Source organism: Physeter macrocephalus, chromosome 5, assembly GCF_002837175.3.
Source record: "Physeter macrocephalus isolate SW-GA chromosome 5, ASM283717v5, whole genome shotgun sequence".
NCBI classification, from domain to species: domain Eukaryota; kingdom Metazoa; phylum Chordata; class Mammalia; order Artiodactyla; family Physeteridae; genus Physeter; species Physeter macrocephalus.
Window position 1 is genome coordinate 106,519,069 of NC_041218.1, and position 12,646 is coordinate 106,531,714.

General features: G+C 50.8%; 1 protein-coding gene across 1 annotated transcript in view; it reads right to left on the reverse strand.

Moving 5' to 3' along the window:
• IKZF1 (IKAROS family zinc finger 1) overlaps positions 1 to 10,783 on the reverse strand; it is a 93,728-nt gene extending 82,945 nt beyond the window's left edge. Inside the window, exon 1 of the mRNA XM_024115116.3 lies at positions 10,698 to 10,783. The gene's annotated coding sequence lies outside the window, so the exon portion shown is untranslated. The remainder of the gene's footprint in view (positions 1 to 10,697) is intronic.
• Positions 10,784 to 12,646: the final 1,863 nt, after the last annotated feature.

Below are 12,646 nucleotides of genomic sequence, written 5' to 3' on the forward strand. Positions count from 1 at the left end.
GCCCAGGCCCGGCTCTGCGGGTGCGTTCCGCGGGGGCAGGGCAAGGGCACCCTCCTGGATCCAGCCCTGTGCTCCGGACAGTGGCGTGGTAGGGAGCCGACCCCAGCGATCAGAGGATGCAGGGTCCCCGTCACAGGCCTGTTTCCATTTTCACCGAATGTCTGCGACCGCCACGCGGAACCGTCAGGTCCTCAGCCTCACTTAGACTTTCAAATGTACTCTCTACCAGCCCGACATGGACCCACTATGTGTGGGCCTGCAGCCACTGCGGTCCTGGAGCTGTGCGTACGGGCCGCCCCCCCTCGATCGGACGAATGTTTTGTTGGCACCATCGTTTTGAGATTCGTAAGAATTAGGGCACAGTCCCCGCCGGCCCTGTGATTCCGTGGTCTGTCTTGTCTGACATCACATGGTGGTTCGAGAGGTAGCTTGACAAGCTCCCTCAAACTTCCCCAAAGTCGAAATTTGCATCTCTTGGGACTAAAAAGTAGTGAGTTTTTTGTACAAGTGACTTTGCTTTTAGGCAAAGGCCAAGGAATAATCGGACAATGGAAAACTGTCTGAGGGAGAGGAAAGGCCACCCCCTCCAAGACCAAGAAGCCGCCAAGGGGCAGCCTGGAAGGGTCTCGAAGGGGACAGGGAAATGACCCCATCCCCTGGAACACAGGCACGGCCCAGGCTCTGTGTTTCTTTTTAGACTCGTGGAAGCAGTGCCCAGCGTCAAATGGAAAATGGGACTCAGGCTTGGTCTGATCTCAGTACGAGAGAGCTTGCAGTCAGGAAGAGGAGCTTATCGCAAAAGTGACTTTAACACCTTCTTTTCACAAATCTCCACCTAAACCCAAACCAAGACCAGCAGGCCTGTAAAGGGAGAGGCCAGAGGCAACACTTATTTCACGGGAACATGGCCACAGTCTGCTCTGCACAGGGAGCCCCAAGGACTTGAGGCCAGAGCCAACATACTGATGGCAGAAGGCACAGCATTCTCAGGAAATTACCGTCACCGGGCAGCTCTTACAGACGTGAATGCTTTTACTGTCTCTGCAGAGCGAGCAGCCCTGAACCCCGCACACGGGGAAACAGATGCCGAGATAAGGGACAGCCAGCGGGGACTGTCCTGTCGGGAGGCACAGCCTGCGCTCAGGCCCGTCGTCTCTCCCCTCCCCACCGGCTCGCCGGAGCCTAGAGAACAGGGGGCCGGTGAGACCAAGCACAAGATGGAAGCAGGCCCACAGCATCCTGCTTGCACGGTGGCCAGGCCAGGGCGGCAGCAAGACCTTCTGGAAGCCCCTCCCTGACCTCGCCTTCTTTTCCTCCTCCCATACCCACGGGGGCTGGAACCTGGACGCCTCCCCGGGACAAGCATCCAACAGCCCTGGGCAGTCGTGGCTTCCGAGTGAGGAGCCCGGGCACGTCTCCAGGACGGGTGGCCCCATTTCTACCCGCCGGAGAGCAAGCAGCTCGAAGAACGGCTTGGCGAGAGCCTGCGAGGGCCAGTCGGTTGGGAAGGGCCGGGGAGAGCAGGGGTGCCCAGACCCTCCTCAGCCGCCTCCCCTCACGGCACTTTCCCTGAGGTGCCAGGGCTTTTCCGTAATCCAAAAAGGTGAGTCTGGATCAATGAAGTCAAACTTAAAAGCCAGATGCTTGTCGCGAACCACAATGTGACGGCGCTCTCCAAGCCACCCTGATTAATGGCGATTAAAGCATTAAGTACACAGCACAACAAATGTGCCAGGATGAACCACATGGGTGAGTTTCTGTCCAGAAATGTTTCATAGCCTTTCTTGAGTGCCTTACATACGCCAGGAAAAGAGGGAAGGGAAACGATACTGGGGTTAGTTCGCTTTCTGGAAGCGACTACCACGCGCCTGGCATTTCTCTGTTAATCCCCACGGGCCTGGACACCACCCGCCTGGTCCTCTGTCTTATCTGAGCGCCCGGCAGAGCGTCCACTGCAGATCCAGCAGTCAATCCCCATTTGCTAAGTGTGCGCACATCTTTAATCCTTACAATTAAACTGTATTCTTATTATTATACATAATCCATATTATTCTTTCCATTTTGCAGATGAGAAAACCAAGGCTAAGAAAGAAGTATTCTGCCCAAGGCCACACAGCTAAACAGACAACAGAGCTGAGATCTGAACCCAGGACCACTTGGGCAGGGGTCCCAAATTTTAAAGGGATAAATGGATAAGGAATGGGTGTTACCTGTATCTTCACAGAAAATAGGCATGTTCTTTGTAATACTCTGCAATTAAGGCAAACCTCATCACAAAACGTCTACAATATAGTTAAATTCTGGTTATTTGGTCAAATGGATGCTATTGGTTATTTTCCTCCCTGATGAGAGAGGTTGCACTAGAGTTACGTTTGGGGTCATTTCCTTATGATCTCAACGACGCTTATTTTGAAGGGGGAACACGGGCCAAGCCTATCATCTATTTAAAATGTTTTAGGTCACAGACCTCTCGAATAAAACCCATTATTCCTGCTGAGAGAAAGTCTTTTGATCTTCAGACTGGTAGATTTTATTTTTGCAAATCTACCCTATCACTGTGAATTACACTGTCTCTTACAAAAGGAAACTTTCCAAGAGAAAGCAAAGGCAATATGCGGGGTCTTTGTGTCTGGTTCTGGGGACCATAGAGGTTTTCCTAACAACTTGACAAAACAGGTCGGGAGAATGTAACCACTTCGGAGCCCAGTTATTCCATTTCTGAGTCCTTTCATTTTTCAAAAATTAGCTGCCAATCTACACATTTTCATGATTATTCCACAGAGATTAGGACTGGTGCAAATAACAATGAAAAACAAGATTTAAACAGGATGGCAGGGAATCCAATTTGGCTTTCACCGCCCCCCCCATATTTAACTGAGCCATTCACACACACACACACACACACACACACACACACACACCCTTTTTTTAAACTGAGCTACAGAGAACTCTTCCTCCAGCTGCTGTGAACCTGCTTTTTGAGGGCAAATTAGCTCCCATGTGCAATTCTGTCCTCACATTTTTTTTCTAGGGGCAGGAACTGATATGCAAAAGAGGAAGGGTCAGGGGGAACTCGGGAAGCCTCTTCAAAAAACAGCTGAAAACCCTGCTGTCTGAAAACATTCTTAGTGAGGAGGGATTTAATACAGAATGGAAAGAACCATGAGATTATTTGTAAAAGCCATCATGGAGCTACCTGTCTCGAAGTGAGGCAGGAAAAAAGATGCGAAATACTAGAAATCAGAAAATGATACAGAAAACGGAGCTGGAGACAGTTTGTGCTTTCAAAACAGGTCCAGAGCTGGGTTTCAAGTGCCCCAGGAAGGTCCAGCACTGCACAACTATTGTGTGTCTGGACCCGCTCATGTGTGCACCCCTTTACGCTGGCTCTCAAACTACTAACAGTAACTGCTGTTTATTCAGCAACCCTGGGAGAGGCAGACACACTCAGAATTTACATACTCTTTTAGAGGACTTTTCCTGATTCTGGCCGTCATCAGAGGCCATTTCCTAAGTCGCTTCCTCAAATATAAATGGCCTTTTACACTTCATCACTTAAGTGAAAAGTCTAAGGTTAGATCATTTTCTTCTACCTTCTTCCCGATTTTAGAGCACTTCATGCTTGGCCAGCAACTGTGTAACAAAAGTGACACCTCCATCTTTAAAGAAAGATGTAGGAACTGGACCAAAATAATGATTTACACGGATATTCTCACAAGTGTCGATCTCTTGTCATTACAAAGTGAAGAGACAGAGGAACCCAGGAATAGTTTTTGTGTTCCTATTATTTTTCAAAGATTTTTTTTCATTTTTTATAAAATAGATAAATACGAAGTTACAATATGAACTCAGTTTTTTACTCAGCAAGGCAAGATGCTGTCATGAAGAATACAGTTATCTCCTCTTGCCTTCTTAGCAGTGAAGTTTTATGTGGACATGAAAAATTCAAAATTAAAACTGTATATGGTAGGAAAATCCACGTGTCTACCCATAACACTCTGAAAAACATACCTGTCACACTGAGGTTTCTACAAAGGCCATTGGACTTCTTTTTAAAGCTATATTTATGTTACTTAGACCCAAGGAAGTAAAATTATGCTAATCCCCACAGGAATACCCAGTGTTTGCAATCCATACATTTCTATTTATCAACAACAACTGAAAAGCTATTGTTGATTTTCCCACTGAGGACACCATCCAGTTTACCATATAACCTTTTTTTTTTTTTTTTTTTTAATTTAGAAAAGTCTCTCCTGCCTAGCTGGTGGGGAAACAAGAGCTACAAATCTAGGTGCAAACAGAGAGAGAAAATGTGTTCCAGAGCATCATAGGATGCTGGCTCCAGAGAGAAATGGGTGCAGACATCCTGATGGCTGACTCTCCATGTTAAGGCCATGTGGTTTCCAGGTTAATGGGAAATTCTCCCTAAAGGACTTGCATCCTGAGATCAGTTCTGTTTACAACACCCCCAAAATTATCAGCTGTCATGAATTAAATGATCGGCTGTAATGAATTAAAATGAAGTAACTACTTATAAAAATTCTTAAAAAATCATCTCTATTCACTTTTCAAAACCAAGCTCATAGTACACAAATGTAAATTCAAAAATCAGGCTCCTTAAATCGTAGCTTAATCTCTTAGCAGCTTCAGTACTTTGGGAATTTACTTTGGTCACCCCAGCTTCAAATGGGTCAGCTGAAGTCAAGTTCAGTTGTGTCTGAGAAGGGTAAAGGAAGTACAAATGTATCAATGCTTTGGGAACAGTGATTGCTTCTGACAGTAACTAAAATAATCACAGAGAAGAATACCACTTGATATTCTGAATGGGTTCTTTAGTTGGACCAAATTAGCAAGAAAAGTACTAGATTTCCATTGTACTCGGTGACGGACAGAAAGCTGAGCTACCCTGTAACCCAAACCTTGTAGGATCCCGAGGACAAAATGCCCAACATAATAGTACACGTAACAAGGTCCATATGGATACGCTCTCCTAGTGGGTATCACGCCCAACGGGGACGGCTTGGAGTCCGTTCTGTCATCCACAACCTTTAGCCCACAATGTCCTCATGCAAACCCTGGGGCGGGGGGGTGTCGTCAGTAGAACCTCACAGAGGCTTACAACTTCCTCGTTTTCAGGCCTACAAAATCAGCACATCTTTATGTATAATCACGCAGAAAATGCTCACATCCATCAGGAGCAAAATATAGGAAAACTCATTTTAAACACTACAGTCAGATTTTTCTGCAGCCCTTAAATAAGTTTAAAATATTTACTTTCAATGTTTTACTTTTTTGTTTTTTCCAGTAAATTACATTTCTTTTACAAAAGGCTATCTGCTCTAAATTAAACTGAAAATTCTTGAAATTCAGGTTTAACAAACACAACTTCAGACAGAAGCGAGAAAACGCAGGTAGAAATGCACTAGAAATTTCTAAACCATTTTTAAATGGTAATTAATTGCCTTATCTCTAACAACCTGAGATAATTAGCAGTATGATTTTTAATTTAACGAAGTGGGATACACAATTTATCAATGTTTTCACTGTGGATGTCTGTGAATATCACTGCCCTACACAAAACCCAGCACAAAGGAGGAAGAAAAGGTCACTTTTTCAGGCTCAAAGTGGGGCTCACACCAGGGGGTTGCCGGCTCTTTCTAGTTTCCATTAAAAGCACTGGAGTTCATTTCAGAGTGCCTCCTAAGTCAGCTTATATGAGATCAATCCCTCATTTTCATTCCTCCTCAAGATTCTGAATTAAACATTTTCCCCATTTGGTCTAAGGAGGTGTCTTATGTGCTATTTCATTTGCTCCAAGTGTGCCAGTGAAAGTCTGATGTAACAACAAAAATTTACCAAAAACTGATGAATCAATATTCACCGTGGAACCCCTAGCTTTAGAAAAGGACTCTAATCCAAACCATCTTGTTCAATTTTAGACAGTTTCAAACTGCCCGAAAAAGCTTTAGAGTGTCAATTTTAGCATGTGAACGCAACAATGGAGCCCAGAAGTCTATTTCAGCATGTGTAAGGTCATTTACAAATTCTTTATGCAGTTCTCAGTTGTCTCTGCAAAAACCCCATACATGAGAGACAGAAGGAAGATGGAGAGGCAGAGGCAGAGACAGAGAGGAAGGAGGGAGGGAAGGGATTAAATAACAAAGCTGGGACCCTCGCACACTGCACCTGCCCTCAACACACCCCAGAAGCCCCGCACCAACGGCACGTCCACGAGAGCTCACTTTTGGCGCGAACATGGCAGGAAGAGAGTCAGATTTCTTTTAGCAGTGAGCTGACTGCTGAAGAAAAACGAATCATTGCACAGCTGAATGAGAAAAGCTGAAGGAGGAGCTTTCCCACTCATTAGGGCCCATCTCCAGCAATTCGTTAAGTCGTGGCCCTGCGCTGTAAGCCATTAGGAGGTGGAGCGGGGACCCCCGAAAGCAGAGAGAGCACATGGAAGGTAATGAGGCTCTCCATCACCCAGGACAGACAACGGGAGGGGTGCCGGGCAGGGGCTGGGTCGTAGGCTGCCCTGGGAAGGAGGAGGGTGCACGCTGGGAACATCCCATCTGTGGAAAAGCAGCAAAGAAATGGGCGATCTCACCCAGGAGCCTGTGGCCCCTGGAGACCCGGGGGGGGGGTGGTGCCCCCCAGTCCTACCTTGGAGGCCTGGGGCCTTCGGACCCTGAGCTGCACAGAAGCCCCTGGACTCAGCCACCTGGAAGGGACCCTGCTGTCTCCTTCGCCTCGTCACTGCCCTCCTCGCCTTCCACTGGGGCAGAGGGGAAGGTGGGCCCATTTGCCAAATATGCAAAAAAGGAGGGAAGGTAGTTTTCTCTCAGGAAAACAAGGGCAGGAAGGGAGCCCGTGCTTCCTGTCCTGACCAAAACGGGTTCACAGATTAGGACGTCTGACTTGGCGGGCTTGCGGCGTGTGGGAGAGGGATCTCTTTCAGTCAACGGGCATTCGAGCGCCCCAAAGGCAGAAACGAATGGCCCTGGGAGAAGGGAGACAGAGCCAGGCCTGTGGCGGGGAAGGCAGGTGGCCCCTAGGCCTGGAACTCGCGGTTTTCACCATTTTTCACAGTTCATCCCCAGGTGGATCAAGCGAGGCACCCAAGGCATCCACCCACCTGTTCACTGCAGCAAAACAGGAGAAGGAAAAAAAGACGGACTCAAGGGATGAGGCCATTTCCTGCAGAGGAGGCCCAGGCTGCCTCCCCACCAGGCCCTTCTCAGGGGTGACTCCCGGCCCCCAGCCAGACACACACCAAAGTAGGGTGGGCCCTGCCCACCTCTCCACCCTGGGGCTCTCTGCAAAGCTTCTTTTGTTTGCTCTGTTTCACTTGTAATAATGCAGCATTTTGCTTGTATTGTTTCATAACATCTTACAAATATTTGTTAGAATATCATCAAACGTTTCAAAGTGATGTCAAACACAAGCTATTAAAGCAACGACACTGAAAATGGAAGGACGTGAACATATATAACAGGAGATGCAAAAAGATAACCTGAGGTGCAGAGTCATTTATTACACTGCAGAGAACAACACCACGCCAGGTCTCCGTGGAGAAACCAGAGTGGGCATCTGGTCGACCCCATGATAAAACCAGTTTTGTTGGTGTGGCTCGAGTCTGCTTTGGGAGACCCACGTCCCTGATGAGCCCCATTCCTGTCTCCCTCCTCATCTGGATTTTAAATGTGTGTGTGTGTGTGTGTGTGTGTGTGTGTGTGTCTGTAATGCCTACGTTCTGAAATGCAACCTGCCCGGGGTCTGGATCACACGTGTACATGTGCCTGTTCTGAGTAAAACCAGAATGATCCGTCTCAAGGTGTCAACTGGATCAACGGTTCTGCCCTTGTGAGCCTCAAAGGATGGATCACTTGTCGCTTTTACATCTTGTGTTTTCTCCAGTGACATGGAATGATGCTACACACACGCCTGACGGCTCTGCAGGTACAAACGGACCGAAACCAGACAGGGACTAACGGTAACCATCAGGGCAGGAGGGGCAGCGTCTTATGGCCACAAGTGGGAGTCACAGCACCCGAAAATGTGTGTGGAAACAGCACAAATTAACACAACATTGTAAATCAGCTATGCTTCAATGAAATTTTAAAAATAATAATTAAAAAAAAGAGAAATAGCAAGGGCTGCCAGTCAACCCCAAAGGGTTGCTCTCTGTGAGCTGGATCCACGGATATAAATCTCCATTCAAATAAGGCAACAAAACCAAGAGTTATTTCGTAGTGAAATTATTTCATAATGACAACTATCAGAGGAGGGAAAAAGAAACAAAAATGCCTCCGAACGCTGCTACCCTTGATGAATTCTGGGTTAACTGCAAATACGTGAGGCAGACAAACCCAGAGTACTAGCGTCACTTATGCTTAAATTCGCCATTCCAAGCAGGAAAATCTGTCTTGTTTTAGTGAAAGGTAAAAATCAAACCAACCAACCAACCAACCCCAAAAGGAGGGGCTTTAGTACTCAGGTCAGGTGTGTTTGATGTTACAACCCTCTCCCACTCTGCCCTCTGCATCTCTCCCCCACGCTGTGTGTACCCCCTGTGTGTGTCTGTGCATATGGTGACATAATATCTTTATTTCCTGTATTTATTAATACACATGTAACCGTGAAGGATACACACGACACGCGGACAGGTGGGGTGGAGGTGTTTCACAGCATGGCATGTAGTAGACTGTATATATACATCGGGTCCTCTCCAACTTCAAGAGTTTGACGTTTATGTTGACAATATGCTCCTACACATGACCCAACGTAAGACACACAAATCCAAGCCAAGGGGAAAAGATCCCCAAACCAAAGAACCACGCTCCTCAGAATCTAGGCCTCCAGTGAGGAAGACACAGTGGTCCCAGCACTACTGGCTGCAGCCTCTTGGCCAGGACGTTGGCTGTGATCTTAATTTTCAACAAGGGAAATGGCTGCAAGGAAACCACCGGTTACCTGCTCTCAGGGGACTTCAGACACACTTCTCAAAAGACCCAAATGCAACATACTTTGCTTCACGGACCTGTGGGCTCATCCCATGAGGCCGTGATGATGGGCCTTTATTGTTACCATGCTCCTGAATTTCCGAGGATACGTAGCTTCCCAAGATGTAGCACTTTTATTAAAATATTGATGAATTAAAGAAGCACAGAGGAGTTTCTGAAACTCCTGCCTTCAACTATCACCAAGAAACAGGACGGGAAGAAAACCTGACCATTGAACTCAGTGACATGTTGTGGTCTTCGGCTCTGGTGGACTTTGAGTCCAGGAAACACATTTTTTTTCCCATGTAAAAAAGGTATAAAAATGTATGACCACGGGAAGTTTTGAAATCGGATACACTATATCAAACCCAAGTTGTATAGGATTTTTAAATGCGACATCATTATTTACATCTGGGCACACAAATTATTTCTCCACACGTTCTGTATAATCTGGAATGTAAACAAGTAATCTTCCGGTTAGAGATATCTGTGACTGCTTAAATTTTAAGCCACATGTCAAACTATCTAATTTGTCACTGAAACAACTGCAACGCATATAATATACATAATACTTGAATTATTACTTTAAAAATCCCACATAAAAGATGAATCCAAATAACCTCATCAAATAAACATCTTCAAACAAAGCAGTGAATTCAAGAGGCTCAGACCGTTTCCTGCAGGTTCCACTCTCCCCTCAACTCATAACCAGAGTGAACCAATCCTTAAAATCACTGAAATTTCCATGAAAGTTTAAATATTATGCATATTAAATATTTTCAGCTTCCTTTTTTTTTTTTTAACTTTTAACAGAAGGTTAAGGAGATATTTCTTCAATACCAGTTTGTCTTTCCAAGTTTAAAATAAGGTACCTCAAAGCTGAAATACCCCGTGGGGAGCCGGGTGGGGAATTTTGAGTGCTGAAATTGAGGGAAGCACAGGGCCTTGACATTCACTCCGGGGGCTGCAGTCCAGAGAGAATGGAAACTGCATTTGAAAGCTGCATTTGGAAGTGCCGGATCAGACCCTGCGAATCGAATCGTAACGCTTTTTGCTTCTCCAGATGCTGCACTCCGTGCCTCCAACTTAGAAGAAAAAACAATCACACCTTCAGGAGATTCCTTAGGAATCACCAAGGATCCCTGACGAATTTTTCAAACACGTTTCAAATACAGTCGCCAGTAACCCGACGCCTTTGGACGGAGGGGTTTCGTAACCTGACAGCCAAAACGGCACTCGGCAAAAGTACTACCAACTTTTCAAACGGGGATAATTCCGATTTTGCGGAAAGCAAGTTCAGACTCGATCTATTTATTTTTACAGTATAAACAAAAAGCTCTCACGTCAAAAATAAGAAAAGAAAGCGCGTTATGAATGACTTTATAAAGGCTGACTTCCGTGATCTCACTATATAAGCGGAGATCGACTTAAACATGACCGGGACCACGGCGTCCTCCCGACGGGGACAGCGGGGCGGCTCACAGGTGTCCCACGGCCGGCCGGCCCTGCACCTGCCGCCACAGCACCAAGTGGCCCAGGCTTTGACAAAAGTCAGCGCTCCCGCTGTCCCCAGAGAGGAGAGGCGGACCCGAGCGAAACCAGGACTTACACATCTAACCGCCTCGTCTTCTCTTTCTCTCTCTCTCTTTCTTTAATCCAAGTTTTCCTACGGAAATTCTACCTGGAAACACTCACGTGGATGTGTGCGTCGCACTCTGCGGGTCCAAGACCGATCCTCGGGCGCCAAGAGCAACCTCGGAGCCGGGCTCGCCGGCTCGGCCCCCTCGCCGCGGCCAAGCGTCCCGCCCGGGCTCGGCTGCGCTCCGCGGGGACCCAGGACCGTCGCCGCAGACGCCGCCCCGGGCGCGGGCCGCGCAGGCACTTGTCAGAGCGCCCGGCTCGCTCGGCCGCCCAGCTCTTCCCAGCTTTCTTTCACAATGACTTCCTGAAGTTGCTCACTCACATTGTTCCCCATTTCTTCTCTGCGCTCCCCACCCCCCGCCGGCCGCCACCCGGCTTTCGCGCTCCCGGCCGGTCGGCCCGTCCCGCGCGCACAGCGCCGCCCACGGGCCGCGCACCTGTGCTCCGCGCCGCGCCCCCGCGGGCCAGCGCTCCGCCACCTGCGGCCGCCCGGCCCGAGCGCGCGCCCGCAGCCCGCGCTCCGCAAACTTTGGGGCTGCGCGCCAAGCCGGTCCCGGCGCGCCCGGCCCCGCCGCCGCCCCGGCCCCCGCGCACGCTCCGGCACCGAGCGGGGCAGGAGCGGGCCGCGGGGCGGGACTCGGGACCGGGCGCGGCGCGGGGCTCGCAGCGGGGCGCGGGCCGGGGCGCGCCGCCCCTGCCGCCGGCCGCCCGCTCGCGCTGCGCCGTCCCGACCGCAACTCCGGGGCCGCGCGCGCAAACTTTGCCGCCGCGCCGGGCTGGGCCCCGGCCCCCCCAGCCCAGGCTCTCGGGGCGGCGGCGGGCACGGGCCGTACCTGCTGGCGCCGCCGCCGGCTGCAGCCCGCTCGCCCGCGCCGGGCCCGCTGGGCGCGCCGCCGCCACCCCCGCGCGCCGCGCGCCCCAGCCCTCCCCGCGCCGCCGCGCTTCCTCATTCCAGCGCCGCATCCCGCCGCGGCCCCGCGCGGACGGCGGTGACCGCCTTTCCGCGTCCCGGGCTGGCTGGCGTGTCTGCCACCGCGCCGCGGGGCCCGCGCTTAACCCTTGGCGGTCCGGCGCGGACGCCGCGTGCGGGGCCGCTGGTGCCGGGCGCCCTCCCGGGGACCCGCAACCCTGCGCCCCGGGCCGCTCGTCGGGGCACCCGCGTGCTCGCCCGTCCGGGGCACTCGGGGTCCCGTGAAGCACTTTCCCCGACGTCTGGGGCAGCCCACTGCCCGCACGGCTTCGCTCCCCTCCAGCTAGGGCCACTTGGCTCCCCGGTTCTGGCTGCGACCCCAGGTTATGAGTGCCCACCCGAGGGGGTGGGAAAAGTTGATCCTCCGCAAGCGAGGGGAAGGCGCAATCCATTTGCCCGGACAACCAATGGAATCCCTCTCGTCTCCCTTCCCTCCCACCCGCTCGAGGCACAAGTTAGGATCGCGCCTTCCGGCTTGGCCTGTGTGCACACGCGAGTGTGGAAGGGCGGCGGCGGCGCGGGCGGCTCGGAAGGCAAACCTGTGACCCCTCCTCGGCTCCCTGCGCCTCAGCCTCTCCCTCCGCGAGCCCCGAAGCGCGAGTGTCAGGCGCTGAGTATCGATTCAAACGGGAATGCCGGCTCTGACGGCGCACCTCTGCGTCCTCCGCGAGGAGCCCGTCATTCTGATCAGGCAGGCCCCACCCGACAGGAGCCCGGCGGGAGCGCTCAATCTGAGCAGACAGATTCGTGCCGGGCATCGCCCCCACCCCCCGCCCAGGCGCCAGGGCAGAGGGTCTGTTACATGAGCCAAGACCCCGCTCTTTCAAGACTTGCAGGGGCGCATCGGTAAGGCTCAGATGGACGCCGGCGCATCCCTGTAAGCAGAGCAAACAAACGGGACCGTGTCCTTCTGTGGGAAGAGCGAGAAAGGGCTCTGGGGCCTCGAAGCGGGAGGCTGGGCAGGCCTTCCAAGTGGAGAGAAGTGCCTCCGGGCAAAGGGGAACGGGCAGCTGAGTGAGGCCAGGGAAGGCTG